Consider the following 24,173-nt stretch of genomic DNA (forward strand, 5'->3'; position numbering starts at 1 on the left):
TCTTATGTTCTTATGTGCCACCCTTGAGTTTGATATTAGTTTGAAATCTCACTCAGAGATAATAAGGAAGGCTGGCGTGACAAATGACTAAAAATCATACTTGCACAGTGGGACTATGACTTTGAGGTTGTGGGTTAAGACACATTGTTGGGACAGAGTAGAGAGAGCTTTACACCACGTGTAACTACGCAATGGGAATGCCTGAAATAGAAAGCATTCTATTTCCTACATAGTAACTTTGCTCCTTCAGCAGAACCTTCCAGATCCGTGACCTCGGCTACATAGGAGAACAGATATATAGGAACATTACCACCTCAACTTCCCCTCCATGGAATCAAAGAATCCTGACAGTGCAGAAGGAGGTCATTCCAGCGCATCAAGTCTACACCGACCACGATCCCACCCTATCCCCTATAACCCCACGTATACACCCTGCTAATCCCCCTGACACTAGGGTCAATACAGAGTGCCAATCAACCTAACCCGCACATGTTTGGACTGTAGGAGGAAACCAGAGCATCCAGAGGAAACCCACACAGACACGGGGAGAAGGTGCGGACTCCACACAGATAGTGATCCAAGGTCAGAATTGAACGCGGATCCCTGGCACTGTAAGGCAGCAGTGCTAACCACTGTGCCACCCTGTCACACACCACCCTGACTGAGAAATATATCACCCCCCATTCAATATTCCTGAGACAAGAAACTTTGAAACCCCTCTCTGACAGCATTGTGGATCCAATAAAGTTTTATTTATTTATTTATTAGTCACAAGTGGCTGGTGTGGTGGCACAGTGGTTAGCACTGCTGCCTCACAGTGCCAGGGTCCCAAGTTCAATTCCGGCTTCGGTCACTGTCTGTGTAGAATTTGCACATTCTCCCTGTGTCTATGTGGGTTTCCTCCGGGCGCTCAGGTTTCCTCCCACAATCCAAAGATTGATGGAATTGATGGCCCAAATTGGCTGTTAGCATCAGGGGGATTAGCAGGGTAAAATGAGTGGGATGACAGGAATAGGGCCTGAGTGGGATTGTGGTCAGTGCAAACTCAATGGGCTGAACGGTCTCCTTCTGTACTGTAGGGATTCTGTTCTATGATTCTATGAAGTAAGACTTACATTAACACCGCAATGAAGTTACTGTGAAATTCCCCTAGTTGCCACACTCCGGCACCTGTTCGGGTCAATGCACCTAACCAGCACGTCTTTCAGAATGTGGGAGGAACACAGACACCGGGAGGAATGTGCAAACTCCACACAGACTGTGACCCAAGCCGGGAATCAAACCCGGATCCCTGGCGCTGTGAAGCAGCAGTGCTAACCACTGTGCCACCGTGTCGCCCAGGGGAGCGATGAAGGAGCAGCGCTCCGAAAGCTCGTGATACCAAATAGACCTGTTGGACTTTAACCTGGTGTTGTGAGACTTCTCACTGTGCCAGTCCAACACCAGTATCTCCACCTCATAGCACTGTGGACGTACAGACTCAAGAAGATGCCTCAGTGCCGTCTTCCAAAGAGCATTCAGAGATAGACACTGAATGTTGGACTTGTCAGTGACGCCCATATCCCCTGAACAAATAAAAAAAATTGACGGCTCTCACCCCGATGAGCAGTAAATTTCACACAGCAAAGCAGTCATAAAAAGCTCTGAAAATGCTGATTATTCAGGTTTGGAACGAGAAGCGGTCATGATTAATCAGTCGTGCTGGAAGCCTGCCCAGAGCCGGACTCTGCAAGGTCAGAGACTGGAAAGCTTGACTGTTTGCACAGCTGTAAATCAGAGGCAAGGAGTTTACACTTCCATATAATTTCACGCATCCTCTTCCCGGCACCAGGTCCATGGTGGGACCCTCCATGGAAAAGACTCAAGTAATTCAAGAACAACAAAGTCAAATTTCTTCCCTGGGGAAAGTTTCCCTGAAAATCTAGAATCAAGGATATACTATAAATAACAAGTCAACTATGGCATAATTCTACAAGTGCTATACACATCAGCCAGAACAAAAGTGATATTTAACAGCCACTGGGATGTAAAACAATAAAGGTTGACAATATGGCCTACCATGGCCAAAGTTTTCTGGTGGCCTATGCCCCCCTGCCACTACAAACGATGACGGAGAATTTGGGGCCAGCCAAATCTCCGTTCACTGTAGCGGGACTGGAAAATCCCACTGCTTTGAATGTCCACAAACTTCCGCCCATATCTTCGCTGGATCTGTGTTGGAGCACTCCAAAACGAATCCCACTGCCCTGCTGTCGTCACACAACACAATGGCTGAAATTTTCCAACCTTGTCCGCAGCTGGGACTCTCCAGCCCCGCTGCTGTGAATGGAGATTTGGCGGAGCCCCAAATTCTCCATTCTCGCTGGAAGTGGAAGCTGGGAATATGACTTCGGAGAATTCCGGCTAATATCTCCCTCAGCTTCAAGTTTGATTTTATGATCATTTCTTTTTCTTTTAGTTTGCAATCTGGTGTCTTTGCAAGCATGGAGAACGGGTCGCAGTGGCGTAGTAGTAGCGACATTACGCTAGCAATCCAGACACCCAGGGTAATATTCTGAAACCTGGGTTTAACTCCCACCACGGCAGATCATAAAATAATAGAATCCCTGCAGTGCAGAGGGAGGACATCGGGCCCATCGAGTCTGCACGAACAGAGCATCTTGCTCAAGCTCCATCCTCGTAACCCCACATATTTACCCCATTAATTCCCCTATCATATACATTTTGGGACACTAAGGAATAATTTAGCATGGCCAATCCACCTAACCTAAAATCGTGAAATAAAATAAAAATCTGGAATTAAGAATCTACTGATGACCATGAAACCATTGTCGGTTGGGGAAGAAACCCATCTGGTTCACTAATATCCTGTCGGGAAGGAAATCTGCCGTCCTTATCTGGTCTGTTCTACATGATCCACAGCAATGCGGTTGACCCTTCTCTGCCCTCTGAAATGGCCCAGCAAGCCACTCAGTTCAAGTACAATTATTGACGCCCATGTCCCAAGAAAGAATTTTTAAAATTCAATACTCCTCACCACATGAGCTTTCTCTCCAAACTCTCCATAAATGACGTGCTACCATCTTGAAAACTCTTCACATTAATGGGGCAATCTTAATTTATTTCAAGGACAAGGTCAAGGACATTTTAAAGATGGAGGAATGGGTAGTGGGTAGAAGATGTTTAAGAAGGAAGATACTGAGAGTTAAGGACTGTGTTACAATGATTTGTTGATGTCTCTCCTCACCCAACAACCCCATTCAACCAATTTTAGATTTTAGTCTCCTCTTGACCAGTCATATCTCCAAGTGAGAAACCAACTTGATGTCATATCCAAATGAGAGTTCTTGTGGGAGTGGGGTGCTTACCTGAAGCTACTAACAAGTTGAGAACAGCAATGGCAAGACATCAACAACATTTAAATTATTCAAGTAGACAGACAGTGACAGTCAGTTCATGATACTGTGAAAAAGTTGTACGCCACCCATATTCACCAAACCATAATGATATATATTTCAGCTCTTGGAACTGCCTCCATGTTAATGGTGCATCAATTCTATTCTTAAGGTTCAAAGAAACAGTTGGATGGTATTTAACACATAAGTACCTTGAGCAGATATGCAAAGAGCTTTGCCTGGTGCAGAGTGTGGGGTGAGGAGGTTGGAGGACCTCTTGGTAAGCCTGCTCCTGACCATTGACAGGATCAGGCAGCAGGTGGTTAAGGGCTACCTTCCCTACCACCATGGTTACATTCACATCTGGGCTGCTTTGGGGAGGGAGTAAGAAGTCTCACAACACCAGGTTAAAGCCCAACAGGTTTATTTGGTAGCAAACACCACTAGCTTTCGGAGTCCTGCTCCTTCATCAGGTGGGTGGGATTTTAACCTGGTGTTGTGAGGTTTCTTACTGTGTTTACCCCAGTCCAACGCCAGTATCTCCACATCACTGGAGAGGGAGTCCAGGGTGTCCACTGATGCGTTTCAGGCCTTCCGTGACCATTGGATGCCATGGGGGCTGGTGTACATCATCACCCTGGGAATGCCATTTTTGTTTTGTTAGCTAAGTTTTCTTTTAATATTTTGTTCTAATTCCAGTCCCCACTAGGGGCTGTCACTCCTGCCTTTTTTGTTTAATTTATTGATTATTAGTTTACACTATTAAAAGTGTATAAAAGTGACTGGCACCTATTTCAGCCCATGCTACTGGACCCAAAATCAGAAGTTTGGGTGGACAGTTTTAAGAATCATAGGATCCCTACAGTGCAGAAAGAGGCCATTCAGCCCATCAAGTCCACACCAACTCTCTGTCAGAGTATCTTAGCCAGGCCAACCATCCCACCCATGGCTAATCCATCTAACTCTACAAATCTTGGGAAACTAAGGGGCAATTTACCATGGCCACCTAACCTTCACACCTTTGGACTTTTAAACATTGGGTTCACAGGGCCAGGAGCTCACCCACCTCTATGTACATGACTCAGGAGTGAAAATCTGGGCCTGGGTGTTCCCTAGGGTGAAGTAATGTCATACTCTGCAAATAAATCTTGTATTAAGTAAAATGATTGGTATCTAGTTTTCTACTCTCCCTATTGGCTTTTGAATGGATTAACACTCTTCTCCCTCAACATGTTTCTTGACTTAGAATCTTACAGTGCAGGAGAAGGCCATTTGGTCCATCAAGTCTGTACTGACAACAATCCCACTCAAGGCCTATCGCCATAACGCCATGCATTTACCCTAGCTAGTCTCCCTGACACTAAGGGGCAATTTAACATGGCCAATTCAGTTAACCCACACATCTTTGGACTGTGGGAAGAAACAAGAGCACCCGAAGGAAACCCATGAAGACATGGGGAGAATGTGCAAACTCCACACAGACAGTCACCCAAGCTGAGAATGTGAACCAGGGTCCCTGGCTGCTGTGAGGCAGCAGTGCTAACCACTGGGCCACCGTGCTGTGGTCATTCTGCCTTTTTAAAATATCCTCCATCAGATCCCTCAGCAAGCTTTTCATTACCTTCCTAAATGCTTCCTAATTCGCTGAGTGCAAATTTTCTTTATACAAACAGGCGATGCACACTTCTTTACATTGCCCTGTTGAAGTTTAGAAGACTAAGAGTGACTTGTCATAACATTTCAGATCCTGAGAGCTATTGACAGGGTGGGTGTGGAGAGGATGTTTCCTCTTGCTCGAGGATCTAGAACTGGGGGAGTCACTTTTCAAAAGATAAGGGGTCACCCACCTAAGAGATGAGGAGAATTTTTTTCTCTCAGAAGGTCGTGAATCTTTGAAACTCTCTTCCTCAAAATAAGAAGTCTCAAAACACCGGGTTAAAGTCTAAGAGTTTATTCGGAATCACGAGCTTTCGGAGCACTGCTCCTTCATCAGGTGATGATGATTCCTCAAAAGGCAATGGAAGCAGAAACTTTGAATACTTTGAAGGCCAAGCTAGATAGATTGTTGATAAGCAAGGGGGGGTGAAAGGTTATCGGGGGTAGGTGGGAATATGGGGTTGTGGTTACAATCAAATCAGCCATGATCTTAGTGAATGACAGAACAGGCTTGAGGGGCCGAATGGCCTACTCCTGATCCTAATTTGTATGTCCATCCGTTCATGTAAAGATAAATTGTTGTGACTTACTCAAGAAGGATAACTGAATGTAGGCCCTGAGGAGAATCATGGGATACAATTAAACTGACGGGCTGTCATTGTAGAGGTGTATGTAACACAACTGTTCCCATTAACACTAAGGTAGTTAACTCAGTGTCAGATTACAAGCTTACTCGAGAGAAATGAAATGATACTCCCGGGGAGAGTGTCACACAAGCACAGTTTGACACGGCAATTTGCATTTGCCTTTAACATAGCAAAATATCCCAGGACGCACCACAGAATCATAAACCTATGTCAGGTTGTTTGGTGTTTTATGGAGAAGTCTGGAGATTTATATGATTAAATGTATTGGCTAACTTCTCCTCCACCCACCTAGATTATTTCACTCCAGGAGGGTTTACAATAGCTGTCCATTTTTGGGGATCTAGCAGCCCAAAACCTGCTGGAGTGAAGGGGGTCAATCGGGGTCCCGCAGAGGGTCGGTGGCAGGGGGCAAAGTGCCAATGCCCAGGAGACACATAGGAACTGCCCTTCGGGCATGGGACAGTTCCAAGGGGATGGGACCTACTGGGGTGGGGCCTGTTAGTGGGTGATCATTGGGGCGGGGGGTTCCGCTGCCACACTGCACTTGGGCTGAGTGACAGAGGGAGGGAGGCCAACTAGCGGGGATGGCCATCGGGGTGCAGGAGGGGTTCTGTCTACCAGGGATTGAGGATTGGTGTTTGGCCTGCCAGGGGACTGGGGAGAGGGGGTGGTCAGGGCTACCGGTTGGAGGAGGAGGGGACAGTGGTTGAGGTGGGCTGGGGGCCCAGGGGAGGGGGGACTGAGCCCGAGCATGCTTGTGGGAGGCCAACGATAGTGGCACGGGTTGGGGGGGGGGGAGCGGCGGGCAGTGATGTGGGGTCGCGGGCTGGCCAGCAATTGAGCTGGCCAGCAATCAGGAGGTCAGTGGACAGAGGCCACTGTGCGTGCACTGATCTCGGCGCTGACAGATCGACGCATAGGCAGTGGCCTACTCAGTGCTATGTTGCCGGCCTCTCTAGCGGGAAAAGGCCCTGCCACCTGATTTTAAACGTGGTTTATACTGGTGCACTTTGCAGCGCACAAAGTGTGGGAGATTCTTCTCTGAACTTCCACTGAAAATACCAGCGGGATTTACTCCAGCTTTCACACAAATCCAACACTTTAGTTGGGAGAATCACCCCCAAACTGTGTATTGGGGTAACCCATAACTAGGTACCTATCCACAGTGCAGTCCATGCTTGGGTGCTGTCTCCATGGAGGTTCCTTCCAATCTCTACATAGTACACCACCATGTGACTCTCTACATCATACATCATGTTCTCCAGTCCCACACTAACCTTTCAAATAGAAGCAAAATGATGGAATTCTGAAATAAAAACAGAAAATGCTGGATAAACTCAGCACTTCTTGCAGCATCTGTGCAGAGAGAAACATAGTTCATGTTTCACATCTTTCTGCAGAACCCAGAGTCTTTATAGCAGATGGTAAAGCTGCCAATGATAAGATGAGGGGAGAGGCAGGCACACAAAAGACCAGTAAGGACAATGGAGAGTTGAAAGTAGGTTTTATTGTTGGATGAAGTTACAGAAGGAGAGACAAGGCCAGAGATAGTTAATCATGGCAACAAGAATTTCAAACTGAAGCCCTGGGAGAAACTGGGGCTAAGAGTCGTTAATAAGAACAGCAGTCATTGGTGAGCAGAATCTGGATGGGGATAGAATGTGAACAGCAGAGTTTGTACTGAAGCTTCCAGAGGCTGGATGATTTGATTTGATTTGGTTTATTATTGTCACATATATTGGAATACAGTAAAAACTATTGTTTCTTGCGCGCTATACAGGCACAACATACTGTTCATGGAGTACATAAAATTAATTTATTAGTCGCAGATAACACTTACATTAACACTGCAATGAAGTTACTGTGAAATTCCCCTTGTCGCCACACTGCAGCACCTGTTCGGGTCAATGCACTTAACCAGCGCGTCTTTCAGAATGTGGGAGGAAACTCATGCAGACGCAGGGAGAAAGTGCAAACTTCAGACAGACATTTACCCAAGCTGGAACTTGAACCCAGGTCGCTGGGAGGCAGCAGTGCTAACCACTGTGCCACGATGCCACCCATGTGGGGAAAGGAGAGGAGAGGGTGCATTAAGAAAGGAGAGGATGATAGGAAGCCACCCAGGGTAGCTGGGGAAATCACATAGCTGTAAATGAGGATTTCAGTAGCAAATGCACTGAAGAGCTGGTGGAGGCATGTTATGTAATAGGGGTGGAAGGAGGCAGTCTTTCTGTCGGAGGGTACATAATGTCAGAGACTCAGCATGGGGTCATATTTAACACAGAGGTTACAAACAATCGACTTTGGTCGGAAACAGTGGTCCCAGAAATGTAAGGATTCAGTGGCAATGGTTTGGAGATTGTGACAGGGATGGAAAGTGATGGCTTCAATCTGTCTCATGTTTCACCTGAAGGAAACATTGGGCAGCACGGTGGCACAGTGGTTAGCACTGCTACCTCACAGCTCCACGGAAGTGGGTTCGATTCCCAACTTGGGTCACCATCTGTGTGGAGTTTGTTCTCCCTGTTACTGCTTGGGTTCCTCTGGGTGCTCCAGTTTCCTCCCACAAAGATATGTGGTTAGGTTGATTGGACGTGCTAAATTAACCCTTAGTGTGACAGGTTAGAGAGATTAGCAGGGTAACTAAGCGGGTATAGGGCCTGGGTGGGATCGTTGTCGGTGCAGACTTGATGGACCAAATGGCTTCTTCCTGCACTGCATACTGGATATCAAACAAGTGGCAGTGGAACAATCGAGACGGGGTGATGGAGCGGTAGATGTTTTGGTCTCCCTATCTGAGGAAGGATGCTCTTGCTCAGAGGGAATGCAGAGAAGGTTTACCAGACTGATTTCTGAGATGGCGGGACTGACTTGTGGGGAGTGGTTGAGTCGATTAAGATTATATTCATTTGAGTTCAAAAGAATGAGGGGGGATCTCACAGAAACCTATGAAGTTCTAATAGGAAAAGACAGAGTGGATGCAGGGAGAATGTTCCCAATGTGTCCAGAGCCAGGGGTCAGTCTGAGGATACGGGGATTAGCCTTTTAGGACTGAGATGAGGAGAATTTTTTTTTACCCAGGAAGTGGCCAGGCTGTGGAATTCACTACCACAGAAAGTAGTTTTAGCCAAAAGGTTGCATGTTTGCAAGAAGCAGTTAGATATAGCACTTGAGGTGAAGGGAATCAAAGGATATTGAGGGAGGAAAGCGAGATCAGACTTTTGAGTTGGATGATCAGCTATGATCATAATGAATGGTGCAGCAGCCTCAAAGGGCCAAATGAAAACCTCCTGTTCTGCCATTTTCTATGATTCTCATAGTACCATAGAAACCCTATCATGCAGAAGGAGGCCATTCAGCCCATCAAGTCTGCACTGACAACAATCCCACTCCAGGCCCTATTCCCACAATCCCACACATTTACCCCACTAATCCCTCAGACCTACACATCCCAGGACACTATGGGCAATTTAGCATGGCCAATCAAACTAACCCGCGCATCTAGGGAATGTGGGAGGGAACCTGAGCACCCGGAAGAAACCCTCGCAGATACAGAGGGAATGTGCAAACTCCACACAGACAGTGACCCAAGGCTGGAATTGAACTTGAATACCTGGCCCTCTAATGCAGCAGTAAAACGTGAAAATGTATAAAATATTAGTTAGGCCACAGCTGGAGTATTGTACGCATTTCTAGAATTCATATTACTGGAAAGGGTGCAGAGGAGATTTACCAAGACGTTGCCTGGGCTGGGGAGTTTTAGACATAAAGAGAGGTTGGATAGATTGGAGTTGTTTTTTCTCTTGGAGCAGAGGAGGCTGAGGGGAAACACGATTGAGATGTATAAAATGATGAGGGACATTGAGTAGACAGAAAGAAACTTTCCCTTTGGTGGAGGGTTCAATGACCAGGGGGGCACGGATTTCATGTGAGGGGCGGAAGGTTTAGAGGGAATGTGAGGAAAAGGTTTTCCCCCTGGGGAGTCTGGAACTCACTGCCTGAAAGGGTGGTGGGGGCAGAGGCCCACATCATATTTAAGAAGTCTTTAGATTTGCACTTACAAAGCCAGGGCATGTAGGCCTATGGGTCAAGTGCTGGAAAATGGTATTAGAACAGTCGGTGGTTAGCGCAGACTTGATAGGTTGAAGATTATTTTCTGTGCTGTATGTTGCTCTGACTCTATGTAACAATCAGATGGCTGAGAATGAAAACATACAAGGACAGTTCCATAAGAACATAAGAAATAGGAGCAGGAGTAGGCCATCTAGCCCTTCGAGCCTGCGTTCCACAACACTGTCTTAGAAAGGAGAGCCCACCAATGCTTCTACTTCCTCAGAAGACAAAGGAAATTTGGCATGCCCGCTATGCCTTTCACCAACTCTTACAGATGCACCATAGAAAGCATTCTTTCCGGTTGTATCACAGCTTGGTATGGCTCCTGCTCTACCCAAGACTACAAGAAACTACCAAAGGTTGTGAACGTAGCCCAGTCCATCACGCAAACCAGTATCCCATCCATTGATTCTGTCATCCACTGCCTTCCTGTTGCCTTGGAAAAGTAGCCAACATAATTAAGGACACCACACACCCCGGACATTCTCTTTCCACCTGCTTCTGTCGGGAGAAAGATACAAAAGTCTGAGGTCATGTACCAACCGACTCAAGAACAGCTTCTTTCCTGCTGCTTTCAGACTTTTGAGTGGACCTACTTCGCATTAAGTTGATCTTTCTCTGCACCCTAGCTATGCAGAATGTAACACTACATTCTGCATTCTCTCCTTTCCTTCTCTATGAACGGTATGCTTTGTCTGTATCGCACACAAGAAACAATACTTATCACTGTACACTAATACATGTGACAATAATAAATCAAATCAAATCAAACATGCCATGGACCTGGCAAAGGTTCCAGAGGAGTTAAGGATGGACCTGGATGGATAACGCATCAGTCACGATGGCACAATTGTTGGCTCTTTTGGTTCAGACCAATTCTGCGCTGTGGCAGGGATGGAGATTTAGGTTGTCAAATCTGAAAACAAGAGCTTCAAGAAAGATGGGCATGGATTTGGAAGGCAAGGACACATTCGGAAAGTTTTGAAAAGAAAAGGGAGATTGGCGCTGCGCCAGTAATTTGCAAGGACAGAGGGTTGATGTTTAAGGACGAGAGTGATCACAGTGAAAGGTAAAAAAAGAGGTTGTACCTGAGAAGAGGGAACTATGCCAGCTCACAGGAGGACCCAAGAGGGAGGTTGCTTGGTCAGCAGTTTTGTGAATCAAGGCAACTGAAGGTGTGTGTCAAGCAAACATTATACTACCTTCCTGCATGTTATCCACACACTGATTACATTTTAATTTTAGGAGAGAACTGACGGCCTCACAGTCTCTCTGCTAACAATGTAAAAATTGTAACCTTCGTTGTTTAAGTTGCACCAGGTTGCAGTCATGCACCAGGTGTGGAACAGAAGGTAAAAGCAAGTTACTGCAGACGCTGGAATCTGAAACCAAGAGAAAAAATGCTAGAAAACCTTAACAGGTCTGGCAGCATCTGTTAGGAGAGAAAAGAGCTGATGTTTCGAGTCCAGGTGTCTGATATGACCTCACAGGAGGCATCATGTCACTTGACTAAATTTAATTTGATATCGCTGAAAAGAGAGATGTGCTGCTGAAGTTTTTCATCTTGTACTCATCTGGGCAGATGCAAGAATACCAAAATTTCAAACCGTCACAAAAAGTTATGCTGCAGGAGAAAATGGTGCTCATTGGTTCCCAAGTCGTTTCTGATTTTTTTGTTATTCATTCGTGAGACATGGGCATCGCAGGCTGGCCAGCATTTTTACTGCCCATCCCTGATTGGCTGATGCATTGCCAAAAAGAAAGCAACGGAGGACTATAGGCTCTCAAAGCGCAACTCAAAAGGCTCAAGGTTTTCAGATTCCTTTTCTTTCAAAAAGCAGGTTACTGCGTATCAATGGCTCCTGCGCTGACTAAGACTACAAAGTGTTGTGAACGCAGCCCGGTCCATCACGTAAACCAGCCTTCCATCCACTGGGTGGAAGAGGGAACTTACAATGTTAAAATGGCGGCGTGGGCTCGTTGGGCCGAAGGGCCTGTTTCCCTTGCTGTGTTGTTCTTTGTTCTTTGACTCCGTCGACATTTCCCGCTGCCTCTGCAAAGCAGCCAGCATAATCAAGGCCCCACATAACCCAGACATAATCGCTTCCTCTTTCTTCCATCGGGGAAAATATATAAAAGTCTGAGGTCACATACCAATAGACTCATGAACAGCTTCTTCCCTGCTGCCATCAGACTTCTGAATGGACCTACGTTATATTAAGTTGATCTTTCTCTACACCCTAGCTATGATTGTAGTACTACATTTTGCATCCTCTTCTTTTCTTCCCTATGTACTCTATGAACAGTATGTTATGTCTGTACTGTATGCAAGAAACAATACTTTTTACTGTATACCCATACATGTGACCAAAGTAAATCAAATCAAATCAAATTTATGTTGTTTCTAGCAAGCATAAATGAGCCACATTACCAGCCTGCCAGATTATCTTAAATTGGTTGTTAGTGTAGCTATTAGCACACTCAGGAATCTGTTCCAGCCTTGTGCCTGTTTTGATTTACCCGGGAGCTTGGGGAGTCGATATTTTCCTGTTGCTTTGGTCATGGAAATGCCTCAGACAATCAGAGTTGACTTACCAACCAACCAGCATTTTTTTCTCCTGCAGAAGGGGGTTTTAGTTCAGTTGGGCAGCAGCAAGGTTGGTGCAGGCTCAGAGGGCCGAAGGGCCTGTTCCTGTGCTGTAATTTTCTTTATTCTTTGAAATTTGTCATTCTTGTGTTTATCCTGATGAGCACAAGATAAAAGCTCCAGCCATATTTTGGCAAAATTGAAATTTAATTCAGGGGAACTTCCATTCCCAGTTTTCATTGGTGACAGCCTTGCCTTCAGCTGCCTAGGCCCAAAGCTCTGAAATGCCCTCCTTGAGGCCTCTGCCGCGCTCTCTCTTGTCCATTAAGCATCTCTTTAAAACCCATTTACTTGACCAAGTTTTCGATCGTCCGCCATCTTTGTGTGTGGCTCGATCAAACTTTACTTGATAGGCTCCTGTGAAGTTCCTTGGGATGTTCTGCTGTATTAAAGGCGCTAGATAAATGCAAGGTGCTGTTCATGTTGTTGTGTTGCTCTGACGTTGAAATTGCATCAAACAACTGGCCCGTAAGAAGTGAAATGGAATGGTCCAGGTGAAGGTAAATTAAACAAGAACAGAAAATGTCGGAAATACTCAGCATGTCTGGAAGCATCTGTGGAGGGAGAAACAGAGTTAACGGAAGGAATTTTCCAACCCCTTCACGCCAGCGGGACATGAACGGAGATTTCAATGGCTTGCAGCAGGTAAATCTGAGGTCGATCTGGGGGAGCGGGAGGGAGGGAAATGGGGATGGTCCCGTCATCAACCTGAAATGTTGGGCAGGATTTTCCAACCGCGTTCGCCCCAAGACTGGAAGACCCCCAGCTGAGGTCAATGGACCTTTGCATGGCTCGTGCCCCACCCGTTACGATTCCCGTGGCAGGTGGGATGGGAAAATTCTGCCCATTAATTCTATTTCCCTCTCTCCACAGATGCTGCCAGACCTGCCGAGCACTTCCCACATTTTCTGGTTAGATTTCAGATATTCAGCATCCACGCTATCAATGCTATTGTGATTCACGACCCCAGCCGCTTTGTGAGACTCTTACGTGAAGCTTTGCATTTGTCTACATTCTCATTTTCAAAATGGATTTAACACTTTGACAACATAGACTATCCTCTGCTTTCATCAATCAAATTTTTTTTAGTGATCACGTACATCAAAGGCTGCCATGGCAGACCAGTGATCACAGGTACCTCCTGTGAACAGCTCTCCATTGCCAGAGCCCTGTAGCCTTTCCAAGGCTGATAGGAACTATGAGATAAAATTATAAAGGAAGATAAAACAAACAACTGAGCTATTTCTCTCTCTCTCTCACTGTCATCCTCCTCTGCATGTATGTCTCTCTCACTCCTTCTCTGCTATTTCTACCTTCTCTCTCTCTCGTTGTCATCCTCCTCTCTGTCTCTGTCTCTCTCTCTCTCTCACTGTCATCCTCCTCTCTCTCTCTCTCCTCCCATCTCTCTCTCTCTCTCCTCAGCTATTTCCATCTTAGAACATAGAACACAGTACAGGCCCTTCGGCCCTCAATGTTGTGCCGAGCTATGTCCAATCCCAAGATCAAGCTATCCCACTCCCGATCATTCTGGAGTGCTCCATGTGCCTATCCAATAACCGCTTGAAAGTTCCTAAAGTGTCCGACTCCACTATCACAGCAGGCAGTCTATTCCACACCCCAACCACTCTCTGAGTAAAGAATCTACCTCAGACATCCCTCCTATATCTCCCACAATGAGCCTTATAGTTATGCCCTCTAGTAAAAGCTACATCTACCCAAGGAAATAGTCTCTGCACGTCCACTCTCAATCCCTCTCATCATCTTATAAACCTCTATTAAATCGCCTCTCATCCTCCTCCGCTCCAAAGAAAAAAGCCCCAGCTCCCTCAACCTTTCCTCATAAGACCTACCGTCCAAACCAGGCAGCATCCTGGTAAATCTCCTCTGCACTCTCTCCAATGCTTCCACATCCTTCTTATAGTGAGGTGACCAGAACTGAACACAATATTCCAAATGTGGTCTCACCAACATCCGTTATAGTTGCAGCATAACCCCATGGCTCTTAAACTCAAACCCTCTGTTAATAAACATACAATAAGCCTTCTTCACGGCTCTATCCACTTGAGTGGCAACCTTCAGAGATCTGTGGATATGAACCCCAAGATCTCTCTGTTCCTCCACATTCCTCAGAAACCTGCTGTTGACCCTGTAATCTGCATACAATTTGTCCTACCAAATTAATAACTTATCAGGGTTAAACTCCATCTACCACTTTTCGGACCAGCTCTGCATCCTATCAATGTCTCTTTGTAGCCTGCAAGAGCCCTCCACTTCATCCACTACTCTACCAATCTTGGAGTCATCAGCAAATTTACTAACCCACCCTTCAGCCCCCTCTTCCAAGTCATTGATAAAAATCACAAGTAGCAGAGGACCCAGCCCTGATCCCTGTGGCACACCACTGGTAACTGGCCTCCAGCCTGAAAATTTTCCTTCTACCACCATCCTCTGATTTCTGTGAGACATCCAGTTACTTATCCAATCAGCCAAATTTCCTTCTAGCCCACACATCCTTATCTTCTTCAAGAGTCTACTATGAAGAAGAATCTTCTCTCTCGCCGTCTCGCTGTCATCCTCCTCTCTCTCTCTCTCACTCACTCTCCACTCTAGCTATTTCTCTCTCCCTTTCTCTCCCTCCCCCTCCCTCTTTAGCCTCAGGAACAGAGCAGCATTAACTCTTTTGGTTGCTGTTTTGCTGAACCTGGATGCTATAGAGAGTGAATAGCCAATCTGATTGGCTGACCGCTCTCCAAGGTGGGCCTTCTGTCCAAGTGCTGTCCAATCAGTGCTCAGCTGAGTGTAGAAGGGCAGCTGGACACGGAGCGTTGACAGGGATGTGGCACAGAGGCACACAGTTAGCACTGCTGCCTCACTAATGCTGAGGTCCTCAGTTCAATTCTGGCCTTGGATCACTTCTGGGTGGAACATAGAACATAGAACACTACAGCACAAACAGGCCCTTCAGCCCACGAATTGCACTGTTCACACCTATACCTACCAAGCCATAGAACTATCTGTAACTCCCAATCCCATTAGATCCCATATACTCATCCAGAAGTCTTTTAAAAGACCCCAGCGAGTTCGCCTCCACCACCACTGACGGCAGCCGATTCCATTCACTCACCACCCTCTGAGTGAAAAACTTACCCCTAACATCACTTCTGAACCTCCCTCCCCGCACCTTAAATCTGTGTCCTCTCGTAGCGACCATTTCAAACCGGGGAAATAGCCTCTGAGAATCCACCCTATCTATTCCTCTCAACATTTTGTAAACTTCTATCAGGTCGCCTCTCAACCTTCGTCTCTCCAGGGAAAAGAGTCCCAGCTCCCTCAACCTAACTTCATAAGGCATGCCTCCCAGTCCAGGCAACATCCTTGTAAATCTCCTCTGCACCCTTTCAATAGCTTCTACATCCTTCCTATAGTGAGGCGACCAGAACTGCGCACAATACTCTAAATGAGGCCTGACAAGGGTCTTATAAAGTTGCAGCATTACCTCCCGACTCCTAAACTCAATCCCTCGATTAATGAAGGCCAGTACACCATACGCCTTCTTGACCACCTCCTCCACCTGCGAGGCCGATTTAAGAGTCCTGTGGACCCGGACCCCAAGATCCTTCTGCTCTTCAACACTACTCAGACTTCTGCCCTTGATAGTGTACTCGTTCATCCCGTTGGTTCTGCCAAAATGGACGACTACACATTTATCTGCGTTGAAGTCCATCTGCCACTTCTCCGCCCAGTCCTGCATCCTATCTATGTCCTGCTGCAACTTTTGCCATCCTTCCAGACCATCCACCACACCATCCACAACATCTCCTCTGTACTTGCCTCCCCGCACCTTAAATCTGTGTCCTCTCGTAGCAACCATTTCAGCCCTGGGAAATAGCCTCCGAGAATCCACCCTATCTATTCCTCTCAACATTTTATAAACCTCTATCAGGTCGCCTCTCAACCTTCGTCTCTCCAGGGAGAAGAGACCTAGCTCCCTCAACCTATCTTCATAAGGCATGCCTCCCAATCCAGGCAACATCCTTGTAAATCTCCTCTGCACCCTCTGCACCCTCTCAGTAGCTTCCACATCCTTCCTGTAGTGAGGCGACCAGAACTGCGCACAGTACTCCAAGTGGGGTCTGACAACGGTCTTATAAAGTTGCAGCATTACCTCCCGGCTCCTAAACTCAATCCCTCGATTAATGAAGGCCAGTACACCATACGCCTTCTTAACCACATCCTCCACCTGCGAGGCCGATTTAAGAGTCCTATGGACCCGGACCCCAAGATCCTTCTGCTCTTCAACCCAGCTAAGACTCCTACACTTGATATTGTACTCCTGCATCCCAGGAGTACAATATCATGGAGTTTGCACTTTCTCCCTGTGTCTGTGTGGGTTTCCTCCGGGTGCTCCAGTTTCCTCCCACACTCCAAAGATGTGCAGGTTAGGTTGATTGGCCATGCTAAATTGGCCTTAGTGCACGTGGGGTTCTGGGAATAGGGCCTGGGTGGGATTGTGGTCGGACAGACTCAATGGGCTGAATGGCCATATTGTAGGGATTCTATTCTTCAAGCACATACATCAAAAAAAGAGGAATTTTGGATGGAAATATAGCCGCTAAAAGATAGACAGACTAAAATCACAGGCAGTGAAATGACAGCAATATCAAATAATTACTTAGCTTCAGTGTTTACCAGGGAGACAGACCAGGTGGACATGACATCAGGAGATGAGTTTAGAATTGATACAACCGCATTTAAAATAGAAAGAGGAAAAATAATAAATAAATGCGACAAGAATAATGCCTCTGGTCTGGACAGATTACATCCCTGCATTTTAGAAGAATCTAGGATAGAGGCACTATTACACATATTGAGTTATCCAACAACGACAACTTATACCTCTATAGTGTCTTAATGTAATAAAGTGTTTTAAGGTGCTTCACAGGAGCAAAATAAAACAAACAGTGGCACTGAATCACAGAGGAAGAGGAGTGCTAACCACTGTGCCACTGTACTGGCTGGGTTAGCACTGCTGCCTCACAGAGTCATGGATCCACGTTCGATTTCCGGCTTGGGTAACTGTCTGTGTGGAGTTTGGACGTTCTCCCCATGTCTGCATGGGTTACCTCCCACACTCCAAAGACATGCAGGTTGGGTGGATTGGCCATGATAGATTGCCCCTTCGTGTCAGGGGGACTAGCAGAGTAAATATGTAGGGTCAGGGGAATAGGGCCTGGGTGGGATTGTTGTTGGTGCCAGCTTGATGGCCTGAGTGGCCTCCTTCTACACCGTAAGGATTCTATGATTCAAAGATATTGGGCAGGATTTTACAGCCTCGCTCAAATGAGACTGGGAATTCCCACCCAGGGTCAACAGACATTTCCGTTGTCCAACCCTCGACCGTTCCGATTCTGTGGCGTCAAGGCGGTAGAATTCCAGTGATTTCGTCAAAAGACTAAATGGTTGATCAAAGAGGTAGTTATGAATAAGCATCTTGGAGGAGGAAAGTGGGATGGAGGGGCACAGAAGCTGAGGGAGGATATTCCAGGCTTAACATCTTGGCAATTGAAGGCAAGACCACTAATGGTGGAGCAATTAGAACCAGAGATAGATGCCAAAATTAAAAAGGGTAGAAAGCTTGGGAGAATTGTGGGGCAGGAGGAGATGACAGAGATAGGGAATGGGGGTGTGAAGCAATGGAAGGGCTTGAAAACAAGGATGAGAAATGTCAAATCAAGAATTTGTTAGACCAGGAACCAACAAGAGTTAGCAAGTAGGGAAGACAGGGGAATGGGATGATCTTGTGGTAAAGACAAATTGGTTAGGTGCATTGACCCAAACAGGTGCCAGACTAGAGGAATTTCACAGTAACTTCATTGCAGTGTTAATGCAAGCCCTATTTGTGACTAATAAATAAACTTTAAGATGAGGAATGACAAGGGGGATATCTAAGTGGAATATAAAACCAGTAGGGCCCCAGAAGATCTGTTACACATTGTCTGTCCCACATAATTCCAGCATTCTATGTGCCCCTCCTCTCAGTTTACTACCAGTGGAAAAAAACCTTTAAAAACTAGAAAAATTAGAATGGATGGGTAGCTCTCCATGATGCCCTGGCTTATAGTTAAAGGTAGAATCACCATAGTCCCAGCCCTTCAGTTATGTAGGTCAACAACCAATCCGCCTCAGAGCCCAATCACCACACCTCAGGCCAGGGTTGAGAAGGTGGGACCTTCATGAATAACCTCAGCTGGTATGGGAATTGAACCCTTGCAGTTGGCATCTCTCTGTGTCACAAACCGGCCGCTCAGCTGAACCAAACTCTTGCAGACAGCTCCCGATGATCACATTGCAATGATGGGAACTGTGCTCCCATCGGCTGCTATGTTTCCTACTTTGCAAACAGTGACTACACTTCAAAACTTTCTTTCGGGAAAGCAAGATTGATGAAAGGCACTACATAATGACAAGATTTTCTTCTCTCTTTGTCTTGTACCAGAGGATCTAAATGCCTGGAAAATCCCAGCGCTGAAACATGGCCAGTCTGGATCCTGTTGCATTTTCCGGGAGGGTCTGGCCAGACTCCTGCTGGAATTCCAGTTGAAACTCCATGGTTTTTTGGAGTCAAAGTCTTTTTGTGGAATAGTGCATAACTCCACGTATTGCAGTCTGAATCATAAAGAGTTGAAATATTCTGAAATGTGATCCTCCTCTGCTCTTGCTGGCTGCTCCTAGCAGTAAAGGCATTGCTCTTTTGACACACACTGCACTTAGACACGAAGAACAGCTACTTGATGAGAACTTGCCTGTGGCGCAATATCCAGCTTGAGTCATAAGAAAGAGAATGAGAAAGAAAAGACTGAAGAAAAGAATCACAACTAGCATTGCCATAAAATGAATCTCTCTAGACTGTAAACATTCAGCACACATTTACAGTGTAAACCTGTCTCTCCCACACCACGGGGGTGACTTGACGAGTTTGTCCACAGATCTCTGAAGACGGAAGAGCATTTAAATGGGGTGGTGGTAAAGGCATATGTCTTTATCAATTGAGGCATAGGTTACAAAAGGAGGGGAGTCACATTGGAGTTGTATAGAACTTTGGTGAAGCCACAGCTAGAGTACTACCTAAAAGACACCAACCACCACCCCCCCACCCCCACCACCCCATAGCTAGAGTACCGTGTGCACAAAGAACAAAGAGAATTACAGCACAGGAACAGGCCCTCCAAATCTGCACCAACCAAGCTGCCCAACTGAGCTAAAACCCCCTACCCTTTCGGGTACCGTGTCCCCCCATTCCCATCCTATTCATGTATTTATCCAGACACCCGTCATATCCACTTTCACTACCTCCCCCAGCAGCAAGTTCTTCTTCCCTGCTGCTGTCAGATTTTTGAATGGACCTCCTTCACACTAAGCTGACCTTTCTCTACACTCTAACTATAACTGTAACACCACATTCTGCACTCTCTCCTTTCCTTCTCTATGAACGGCATGCTTTGTCTGTATGGTGTGCAAGAAACAATACTTTTCCCTATATGCTAATACATGTTACTATAATAAATCAAATCAAATCAAAAAAAGCTTCTGACTATCCACTCTGTCCTTGCCACTCATAATCTTATGGAATTCTATCAGGTCACTCCTCAACCTCTGTTGTTTCAATGAGAACAAACCAAGTTTCTCCAACCTCTCCTCATAATTAATGCCCTCCATACCAGGCAATATCCTCATAAATCTTTTCTGTACCCTCTCCAAAGCCTTCCCATCTTTCTGGTAGTGTGGAGATCAGAATTGAACACTATATTCCAAGTGCGGCCTAACTAAGGTTCTACAAAGTTGTAACATGACTTGCCAATTTTTAAACTCAATGCCCCGGCGCATGAAGACAAGCATGCTACGTGTGTTCTTGACTACCTTCTCCACCTGCGTTGCCACTTTCTGTGACCTGTGTACCTGTACACCCAGATCCCTCTGCCTATCAATACCCTTAAGGGTTCTGCCATTTACTGTATATTTCCTATCTGTATTATCTTACATTTGTCCGAATAAAACTCAATCTGCCACCACTCCGCCCAAGTCTACAATCAATCCATATCCTGCTGTATCCTCTGATGGTCCTCATTGCTATCTGTAAATCCACCAACCTTTGTGACGTCCACAAACTTATTAATCAAACCAATTATGTTTTCCTCCAAATCATTTATATATATTACAAACAGCAAAGATCCCAGCACTGATCTCTGAGCAATGCGATTTGTCACAGCCCTCATTCAGGAACACACCCTTCCACTGCTACCCTGTCCTCTATATCTAAGCTGAATTCTGTATTCACCTTGCCAGCACACCTCTGATCCCATGTGACTTCACCTTCTGCATCAGTCTGCCATGAGGGACCTTGTCAAAGGCCTTACTGAAGTCCATGTAGAGAACATCCACTGCCCTACCCTCATCAATCATCTTTGTCACTTCCTCAAAAAACTCGACCAAGTTAGTGAGACACGACCTTCTTTTCACAAAACAATATTACCTCTCGCTAATACGTCCACTTATTTCCAAGTGGAAATAAATCCTGTCACGAAGAAGTCTCTCCAATAATTTCCCAAAAGCTGACGTAAGGTTCACCAGCCTGTAAATACTGGTGTGCGGTTCCAGTCACCACATTATAGAAAGGATGTGATTCCACTGGAAGGGGAGCAGAGGAGATTCATCAGAATGCTGCCTGGAATGGAACATTTAGTTTATGAAGAGAGGTTGCATAGTGTTGGATTGTTTTCGTTGGAGCAGAGCCGACTGAGGGGTGACCAAATCAAGGTGTACAATGTTATGAGAGACAGGGGCAGAATGGATAAGGAGCAACTATTCTCCTTAGTTGAAGGGTCAGTCATGAGGGAACAGAAGTTCAAGGTGAGGAGGAGAAAGTTTAGAGGGGATGTGAGGAAAAACCTTTTAACCCAGTGACGGTCTGGAATGTGCTGCTTGGGAGGGTGATAGAAGGGTCCCATATCCTTTAAAAAGTACCTGGATGAGCACTTGACACATCATAATTTTCAGGGCTATGGGCCAAGTGCCTGTAGATGGGATTAGATGGAAGTTCAGGTGTTTCTTGCATGTCGGTGCAGACTCGATGGGCCAAAGGGCCTTTTCTGCATTGTATGATTCTATTTTATGATTTTGAGTCTGCACTGGCCATCAGTGTAAACAGTGACATAGTCCCAAAAATCTCACGGGAGTCGAGAAATTACAGTCACGCCAATGAGTTCTCATTTCCCAATTTTCCACACTCCTCGCCCATGATGTAAAGCTCATTTCAATAAATATTAATAAATTTTAATTTCACAGCAGAGCTTCCAGTTACAAAGATGGATGCTTAACGTTAACATTCTTTCAGTTATTTTTCCAACCGTCTGCTTGTTTCCCTGAACTTTTCGCATTATGGAGGACTTGGTTTCTATGAGCTATTGAACATGACCATGGGAATAAGGTGAATAAAGAAAGTGTGAAGGAGTAATTGCCTCATGACAATGCTGAGAGTTAATCCCAGGACAGTAATTCCACAGAACTATATTCCTTATAGCATCATTTAGAATTTAGTCTCATTATTTGAATAAAAATATTTTATTTTTGTTTTAAATTGCTTGTAATTGAAATGATTTATCAAACTAACCATAAAACTTAAGAGGGATTTGGGAAGATATATAGAAGGATTGTGTTTCATGGGTTAATGTTCTTTTTTTTGAGTTTATTTATTAGTCACAAGTAAGGCTTACATTAACATTGCAATGAAGTTACTGTAAAATTCCCCTAGTCGCCACACTACAGCACCTGTTTGGGTCACTCCACTGAACCAGCACATCTTCCAGAACGTGGGAGGAACCGGAGCACCTGGAGGAAGCCCACGCAGACATGGGAAGAACGTGCAAACTCCACACACACATAGTGACCTGAGTAGGAATCAAACCCAGGTCCCTGGCGCTGCGAGGCAGCAGTGCTAACCACTGTACCACCATGCCATCCTGATGCACACAGATCAGGAAGGTTCTCATTTGTAATCATTAGCTCTCAGCGGAATTTTCTAGCTACTTCCAACAGTGGGATTTTCCGGTCCTGCCAACAGTGACCTCCTGACGTGGATTCTCTGGCAACGGAGGCTGCAAACATCGGGAAACCCTGCTGACAGTAGTGGAATCTTCCAGTCAATACTTGTCTGGGGGTGAGGGGTGAGAAATCCTATCCCCTGTTTTTTGACTCCACAGATGCTGGCAGACTTAGAGTCATAGAAACCTTCCAGTGCAGAGGAGACCATTCAGCCCATTGAATCTGCACCAACAACAATCCCACCCAGGCTGCATTTGTGCAACCCCACAAATTTACCCCGCTAATCCGTCTAACAAATGCATCCCAGGACACTAAGGGGCAATTTAATGTGGTCATTGCACCTAACCCATGTGTCTTTCATATTGTGGGAGGAAACTGGAGTGTCTGGAGGGAACCCACGCAGAATGCATGAATGGGAGACTGTGCAGACTCTACATAGGGAATGACCCAAGTCTCGAATTGAATCCAGATCCCTGGCGCCGTGAGGCAGCAATGCTAATCACTGTGCCACCGTGGCACCTGACTTGCTGAATATTTCCAGAATTTTCTTTCTTTGTTTTAGATTTTTGCCATCCGCAATTTTTTTTCCCATTTCCATTAATGTTCTCATACTTATTCCCTTGATTGAAAGGGTTTAATTAGTCTGGTGGTTGAGCGGGGTTGGAGGGTGGGAAGGAGGGGGTGGGTTGTTATAAAAACATTTAGCATATCAATGTTAGAGAGGGGCTCGAGATGGAGGGTGTTAGGAGGATAGGGCGCATGGGGAGGTGGGGGTGAGGGAGGTGAGAACAATCAAAGTTCCTCCCTCAAATAAACGTGGCTGGAAAGCATTCTCGAGTCAACAGTTTGCCAACACTTACATTAGACATGAAGAACCACCACTGGAAAACAATCAGTGCTTGTGGAGCCATAGCTTCGCGTTAGGTTCTGATTTCAGGAGTGGAGGAGCGTGGAAGAAAAGTTAGAGGGAAAGAGAAGTCATTAAATAGTGGTAAACTGTCCTTAGATACTTATTTTGGAATCCATTTTTGAAACATTACAACACTTCAAACCAATGATAAAACCTAATAAACTCCCAGAGACTCACTTGTTGCATATATAACATTATGCCCATATAGATACTTAAGGGTTTAAGGGTGGGATTCTCCAACCTCTAAACTAACCCTACCCAAACCCCACGCAGCAGATTCCCTGACAGCAGAGGCAGCTTTCCGCTGATTGCCAGGGGAATCTTCCAGTCCCACTGTTGTCTATGGTGTTTTGCGTGGTTCATTCATCTTGCCACCGGGGAATCCGTTGCGGGTGGTCACCTTCGGTGGGACTGGAGCATCCTCCAGAGGAAAGAGTCGGAAAATCCACACCCTTAGTCCATTCTGTTAATCAATCAAACCGTATGGAATCTGCATGTTCTCCCCATGTCTGCGAGGATTTCTTCCGGGTGCTCCGGATTCCTCCCACACTTCAAACATGAGCCAATTAGGTGAATTGGCCATGCAAAATTGCCCCTTAGTGTCCAAAGATGTGTAGGTTAGGGGGATTAGCGGGGTAATTATGTGGGGTTATGGAGGTAGGGCTCTGTTGGAGAGTCGATGCAGACTCGATGGACCGAACAGCCTC

General features: G+C 45.9%; 1 protein-coding gene across 1 annotated transcript in view; it reads right to left on the reverse strand.

Annotated features, from left to right (window-relative positions):
* dhrsx (dehydrogenase/reductase (SDR family) X-linked) overlaps positions 1-23,484 on the reverse strand; it is a 305,898-nt gene extending 282,414 nt beyond the window's left edge. Inside the window, exon 1 of the mRNA XM_080197658.1 lies at positions 23,417-23,484. The gene's annotated coding sequence lies outside the window, so the exon portion shown is untranslated. The remainder of the gene's footprint in view (positions 1-23,416) is intronic.
* Between the last annotated feature and the right edge of the window lie 689 nt (positions 23,485-24,173).

This window comes from Carcharhinus amblyrhynchos, chromosome 10 (assembly GCF_965287045.1).
Source record: "Carcharhinus amblyrhynchos chromosome 10, sCarAmb.v2.hapA, whole genome shotgun sequence".
Lineage (NCBI taxonomy): Eukaryota > Metazoa > Chordata > Chondrichthyes > Carcharhiniformes > Carcharhinidae > Carcharhinus > Carcharhinus amblyrhynchos.